The sequence below is a fragment of the Oryzias latipes genome, chromosome 14, assembly GCF_002234675.1.
Source record: "Oryzias latipes chromosome 14, ASM223467v1".
NCBI lineage: Eukaryota > Metazoa > Chordata > Actinopteri > Beloniformes > Adrianichthyidae > Oryzias > Oryzias latipes.
Window position 1 is genome coordinate 16,203,320 of NC_019872.2, and position 8,161 is coordinate 16,211,480.

Genomic DNA, 8,161 nt, shown 5'->3' on the forward strand with positions numbered 1-8,161 from the left:
GCATCGTTAATAATTCTCCTCAATTTGACACTCTGCTTTCTTTGTAATGCTAGTCTGTTTTGTAGAGCGGACAAAAGTCCCTCTGAAAATGTTATTATCTGAAGTATTATTTTTTTAAATTTGTTTTTAAGATGTTGAAAACATTTTTTAAGCAATGTGTTTGGTGACAAATTCTATCAACTTTCCTGCATACCTGCAGGCGAATATAGAAATTTGTTCTTGTGTAGAAAACCCGGGGCAAAGATCTCTTCTCTTAGACTTCAACACGTCTTAACATGCCTGCAGTCTGTTTTCTGATAATGCAGCTGTGCTTACAGTAGTTGTTTTTGCCCAATGTCCCAGTTCAAATTTGTACACAAAGATAACCAAGTTTATGCAACAAAAACAAATATCTATTTTTTCAGCAGGGTTGTTAGCACACTCGAGTTCTCCTGGAGCAAGGACACTACAGGTAAAAGTAATGATTGAGTCTTGCAGGTGACTCCAACCCTGTTCCTCGTGAGCTGCTGCCCTGCTTGTTTTGCAGCTAACCCCACGTCAGTAATTACTGATTAGCTGGATCTGGCAGTAACTCATGAGGAGCAGGGTTGGAGACCACTCAGGATCAAGATATCAAAGATTTGAGGAGTTGAGAAAATGTCCACAGAAGCCCAACTGAGTTTAATTTTCATAAACAAACCAAACCTTCTGTTTTTTTTTAATGTATGAGCAAAAGTTAACAGTAAACCTGAGAACAAAGTCACTTCATTCCTGTGGAGGGGAACCTGCTGCTGACAGCTGGTAGTCTGCACTGGGCTTTGAGAGAAGCACAGGAGCCAGACAGAACCAGCCCAGACTTGCCCCAAACACAAATCAAACTGGGCCAAATGTTAGAAGGTTCTTCAGTTTATGAGGCTGATGGTGAACTGTATTCCCTATAATATATTGCCTTTTAGATAGAAATACATTTGATCAAAAACTACTTTGCTGCTTATTGCAACATGAACATAAACTGTTCCAGACTCTTTAACACAGAATCATTGTTGTTCCACCTTGGGCACACCCCGTCAGGGGTCAACACGGCAAATCAGCTTTCCCTGAGACGCACGTTTAGTTTGGCAGAGAGACATAACCCTGTCTTTTATCCGGGCTGGGGACCGGCACACAGGGAGACCCAGACTTGGGCCCCCTTGTGGTTGAATAGCTAAAAATGACCATGAAGGGTCTTGCCCAGGGACCAACACTAAATTCAGCCTATCACATCCCCCCTGGGAAACAAACCCTGGTCTCCCGTGTTTCAGTGCTGAGCACAGCCAACTGAGCCATTCTTCATTTACCCAATTCTTTTTAGAGGAACATCTGCTTTGAGACTTTGAATAATGATAATAATAATAATAATGATAAAAGTAGCAACATACTTTGCTACCATTATCAACATATTTCATTTTTCTTAGCCTTTTTTTTATTTCAATACAATTCTTAACTTAACAAAGAAAACAATTGGAAATTATCTCTACAAAGTATTTAGTTTTGAAAAGAAAAAAACAACTATTTGTTTGAGCAGACTCAAGAGAGAAGTGTAAAATAAAATCCAAAGACAATTCATTCACATTCCACATATCACAGTCTTTCAAGCAGATTTTTAAATTTCCTTTTTAATATTATGTTTTCCTTCTATTACAAACAGGTCATGAATAATATAAATGGGCTCTTGCAAGTTTCTTGTTGCTCTGAACATAAAGGCAATCTTGTATTGGAAGCTCTATAAGTAAAGTTGATAGTGAGTGACACTAATCTATAAGGATGATCACATTCTTAGTAGTTGTTTACACTTTCTTCCTATAGCTAAAGCTTTAATGAACAAGGTCACTGACCCATGGCCTTTTTATTGATAAATACCGGTAAATGAATAAAGCATTCATTTTTTGACAGGTTTGGTAGTCTTCAAAACATCTTCACGGTTCTGGAAGTAGGAAGAAGGAAATGAATAACAAAAGTAAAACAAATGCTTGAAACTGCAAAGTAGCAATACAGAATTTGGACAGAGAGTAAATACTACGTGACTGTTGGGAAATTCGTCACTTGCAGGAGGAGGAGGAGGGGGGTTGTGGTAGTTGTGCAATAAAAATGAGGGAAGCCCTCTTTATTTCCCTTGTTTTTTCAAATGATTTTTTTTTTCCGTCTAACCGCATTGCAGCCCTCAAACGAGACCTCCTGAGAGTACGGAGATGGATCACTTCCCTAATCAGTTAAGAGTCTTGCTGCAACATGAAATTTTTCTCCATTTCTGTTCCACATCAACTGATACTACCTATTTTACAGCATTTTTGCATTAAAACAATGTAAATTAATTAAAAAAAAAACATATACTCTCAATCTATCAGACATTTATGAGGTTATCTTCCAGGTATGAGAGCTTTTGTTGCCTTTAAAGCAGTCATGTTTTTGAGTTATTATATGTATTCTATCCGTTCATTTTATTGCTTAGTTTGGTGTTTAAAATGAGGGTATATAAATTTATCATAATTCATGCAGATTGTTGTGTTTTGTCCACATTGCAGCTTCCTCTGAGTGCACTAATTATGTCCAACATTTTGAAGTTTCTCAATGCAGCTTAGTGTGGGACTTTTCTTCGAACTTCAGTGACCAGTAAAACCAGCAGTTTCTAATTTTCAACAGGAAAATCCAGTCTGGAGTCCCTGTTCTGAAAGCTGCACATGTGATGTGTTGATCACGGAAAGTGTGCAAGTTTGCACCATACAGATTGTGAAAGCGTTGCCCAAGTTGAAATTAGAACAATTTCAACATCTTTCTGCTAAATATGACAGCGTCTAGAAATGATTGGAGTGCAAGAGTTTTTTTTGGCAAGATTTTGTGAAATTTTCTAGATCATGTTTTTTCTTTCATTTTTTGTTCTTTTTTGTGGTCATGTTTACAATTTTGAATCCTTTTTGGTGTACTGTCAGTCATTTCAGTAAGATTTGTCTTTTCTAAGCTGGGATAGTCTTTATTTTAATCTTGTTGTGGCTTTTATGATGAGGCATACAATGATTTTAAAAACCCTGTGAAATGACACATTTTATACAAAAAGTTCAATTGTTGCCAGACTAAGCTGTGAACAACCATGCACCTCGTGACATAAGATAAGATAGTTGGTGTAAAAAAACTGCCTGGACTTTGTCTTTTGACAGCTGTGAAGTGCTGTCAGAGTGAAACAGTCCCACATAGATATTTGGTGAAACACCTCCCATTCCAGTAATGAGGGGTTCTCAGACATTAAAATGAAACAAATTAAAAGTACTTTTTTTTGACTAATTAAAGAACTGAAAATGTCTTGTGCAAAAGGAGCAACCCCACTTTGAAAAGAAACAAACCAAGCCATGAAGAGGTCAAATAAAAATAATAATTTATTTTGATTAATCTTTCAATAATGTCATTTTGGACTTTATTTGGCTTCATTGTGACTGTTTGGATGAATGCCCTTTAGCTCAATTACTGACGAGTTGAACTCATTTATCATTGTTCAAAACGTCATTAGAGACTCTTTTCTTTTGCAAGTTGAATAATTTATTGACAATGCAATCTTTCAAGCTTTAAACTTTGTATTTGAGTACAGACACTGTTGTATATCTAAGTTTTTGAGCAGTCTGTGAAGTTCATATCAGAAATGTATAATTTCTTTATTTGAACAATGACCTTGGAGACCTCTATGACTGTTGAAACAGAAATGATGTGTGTGATATTTATACACATAAGATAACAATACTCAACTTGTGTTAAAGTTTTCATTAGTTGCTATTTTGCTTCTTTGTTTCAGTCAGAAAATCACAGAGCCGCCTGTTAATGAGCTGTTTTCTGAGGAACTTTATCAACAATAGATGTAAATTATGACATAGTTCATAGAGTCATGATATTTCTGAGAATCATCACGCCAGTTTCATACTTTCTGCCTTGTTCACTTTCTGATCAGAGCTCTTTTTTAACATATTACTAAATTACACTTTTTTATAATCTGAGTTGTTTTTTATTTTAATGCATTTGTTTAAATAAAATAAAAAAAATAAACATGTTTGCCTCCTGGTTGAATTAATTTTTATTGCTACTCATAAAGACTTTTGTTTGGAATTTTTTCAGAACACCAGTGTATTGCACAATAACCTTTATTTAACAGGGACTGCCTGGAATCGCTGTTGTAAAGTCAGAGCGCAAGACGTGTTTATCTCCGTTTTACAAAGACGTCTGAGAGTTTGCACCACTTGTACCATGAACACCAAATCCAAGTTCGAGTATGGAGAGAGTCCGCTTTCTGTGTTAAGCTGATCATATATTTACATATGGTTGATTTGCAGTAGCCTGTGTATTGCAACATTTGTGGTTGGTATCAGAAAAAATGTGATGACACCTGAAACAGATCCTTGTGTCTTATATAAATACAGCAACATCAATTTTATACATTGATCTAGAACTGATTTAAATTGCTGTCACAGTGCTCCGCCCCGTCTGTTTAAATGAGCTCATCGATTCAAAAGCCTGACTTCTTGCATTTACCATAAAAAAACTTTTAATAATCTTTCCCAGCCCTGAACGATACTAAGTATGACTCATCACTTGTTAGTTTAACGAGACTTGGCCTTAATTGATATTTGGTGGTTTTGCAACTTCCTATTTTATGGGAATTCACCTCGCAATCATTTTCATCCCCCTTATCTGTCATGGGGGAATCAGGATGACCCAGATGCAGACGACAAGCGAGAGTGAGAAACAAAAAAGCGCCACTCGAGGTGGGAAAAATACACAATTTAACATAACTCAATACCATATATAGCAAGTTGTGCTACAGCAAGGAACTAAACATTATCTACACTCTGACACAGAGTGCAGATATAGAACCATTTAAATACAGTTCAAACAAATGAACCTAAAGTGCAGGCAGCTGTGTGGCAATCCACGGAGAGCCACCAGAGCGAGGTCGGAGCCTTCCAGGAGAGTCACAGCCAACCGGCACAGAGAAACACAAGAATAAGAAAAAACAAAACAGAACTGACGGACTGTGTCATTATCATCATCGTGTTCTGGAAAGGATCCTCTCTGAACAAAAAAGAACAAGTTTCTGTTCTCTCGCAGGATGATGTACAGAAAATTAGTGATAAATTCTATTTGCTGTAGTGGTGACATTCTCTTTAATTTTAACACAAAAAGTACTATAAATTCCATCCATCAATTTTTAAAATCTGCTTCCCTTTTGGGGTCACAGGGTTGCTGGAGCGTATCCTAGCCACCAGGTGAAGGTGTGGTACATCCTGACAGAGCTCCAAAGTCATACACACACAAAAATTTTCTTAGAAAATATTTTATGTAATATTTTACTTAAAGTCCCGCTCCAATCACCTTTTGATCGATTATAAAAGTTTTCCCATTGGTCTTTTAATTATTATTATGCTGTTTTTAGTCAAAATCAAAAAACGGTTTTGTTTTCCAGGACATAGTTTATGCAGAGCGGCAGGAGTTCATTGAAAAGGTACCTGAGTAGTGGGCGGGATCATTTGCATGGAGCAACCGCGCCCCCCTTCTCCTCCCTGTTCTCTGTTAACGCATTCTCCCTTACCCCTCACAACCCCAACCTAATATTAATGGGGCAACAAAAAAGCTGAGCAATATTGGAGCTACCCAGCCGCACAGGTTTGAGCCACATACCAGCTTAGAAGTGGCAAACAAAGACGTGCAGTTAGGGACCAGAGATACCAGCGAATTTGCACCCATTATGTCCATAATGTCCGTCACTCATCAAAGACCCTTCTGAAACTTTTCTGATGCGTTATAAAACTGGAGGAGTCACGTGATTAAAAAAAGTGAAACCGCAAATATTGAAATGCGAATAAGCGGCATAACACTGTACATTGATCTAGTCATATACAAGTGGATTCATCAGAATGGAGTGCAGCAGGGAGCTTGTGGCCTGACCAGTGTATTTTCTACGTGAAATTTTCAAACTACCTTCTTTCATCTGCTCCTGATTCACTACAATTTACTACTCAGCAATACTCAGAAATGTCATGTAAAGCTTCATTTTCTTTATAAATGTCCCCCATCATCAGATGCCACAAGAACATGTTCAAAAAACCAAAAACACAATTTTTACTAGAGTGGGTCTTTGAAGAATTGCTGTATCGCTGCTCTGGCCACTCTTTTGTAGCAGAAAGCAAAAGAAGGATTTTGACAGTGTATTTGACAATACAGTGAAAATTGTGTTTTCTGGTTAATTTGCATTGTTACTGTTTTAAAACATAAATAGATCAAACTTTTCAAAGAAACTTTTATTTAAATTCCAAATGATAAAAAAAAAACATGTTTTGGAGTTATTTTGGGTTTCCGGAAGTTCACCAAAATCTTCTAAATTGTACAAAGTTTCTAATTATTCTGGATGTGAAAACAAACACGATGACGGGGCCCATCTTCCTTGCACTTCACTAAAACTCTGGAAGATTTTTTTTCAGTTCATGAGACTCCTAAAATATTCCCCGAAGATGTTCATTTAAGTCTGAACTTCACACCCTCTGGAGAATGAAAAGGACAAACCCAACATTTACAAAAAAAAAGTAAAGTTTCACAATGTTGCAGTATCATTAACTTTTCACTTTTGCTCTTATGATAAAAAACTCACAGGAAAGTGTACAGAAATTAAAAACAAAAGCTGTGGTGCTAATTCTGCCAATGCAAAAAAAACTGATCAGTTGTTGTAATCTCATCTTTTTTAACTGTTCTGATATATCATCTGTCCCACTGTACCCAACATAGCTAAGTAAACGTTAACTGGAAGCTCAAATGATTTAAAAATGTCAAAAAGTGGAAATCAGATGATTTATGGGCAAGAAAGAAAAAAAGATCGGGTTCCTCACGGTTTACAACTTTTGAATCATGTTGCTGACCGCACAATGCTGAAACACAGAAGGAGTAAGGGGGAAGAAAAGAAAAAGTCCAGATTTGTCAGAAACCGAAAGCAAGAGAATGATATATATATACAGCTGGTGAATGAGAGCTTCACAAGAGTTAGAGTGGTATTCACAGCTACCTCAAGGTAAGCCCTTTTTACATTTTTAAAATTTTATAAGAAGTTTGAATATTTATAGAATACAAAGAGATCGTGTCAGTTTATAGCTGTATTGAAGACAGATAGATGGATTTCATAACAGAAAAACCTAATCAAACTTACAGTAAAATAATAATCATCTTGGTGAGTATTTCTCTGATGCTACCAGCATTTATGATCAGTTTATGATCTGTAGTTTATGTTATCATTGACACTAACAGATGGGCCAGCATGAAAAAGCTGAAGAACTCTGCCATCCTCTCAGTCTGTGAAAAACACGTTGACTTAGTCAAGCGTGTGTTGCATCAACAGCGTATGATGAAACTGTGACAAACGGAAAAGGAAGGTTTATCTCTTTTGTCATCTGGTTCAGTTTTAGCTAAAATTCAGAACTTCAAGAGGATATATTTTTAAAGCTTTTTAACTAAACTATTACAGCTGTGATCGCTGTCCTGGAGTTTTGTTCTTCCTCTAAATATGAGCCTGTTTCAGTTGCACATCTGGGAGGCAAACTATGCAAAACCAAAGCCTGGATTCTTTGGTTCTGGTTTTTTGTTGTTTAATATTATCTGTCATAGAAGGAAAGATATTACGTCATATATGAATCGTAATATTTTTCTTGGGGTGAGGTTTCTGTCAATTTTTTTTCAACAATGAAACTTTATTAACACCCAGCTAAAAGCATATTAGTTTGTTTTAAATTGACTCTATGCACATTTTTTCCTCCAAATGTAAAAATTGTGGTATAAAACTGATTTTGATTTGGATTATTTCATGTTATTTGCTTCATCAAATGCACAAAACCGTTAATGAGTTCACAAGCTATAAAACAGAACTAATGTCATTTAGTTTTAAAAAGGTTTGGGCTGCATGATTTTTTTGTTTGTTTATATTTTTTCTTCCAGGATTTGTTATTTTTCACATCTCAACTGCAGTTTTAACTTTTTACAGTTGTGCAGTGAAATGTTGCAGTCCCAGGTTTTAGGATGTTTGTCCTCAGCCAGTCATAAAAGTTCTGTATTAAACCATAAAAATAGTGTTTACATTAAACAGGATTCTGCCACAATAAAAAAATAAATCTAAATACAACCAGTG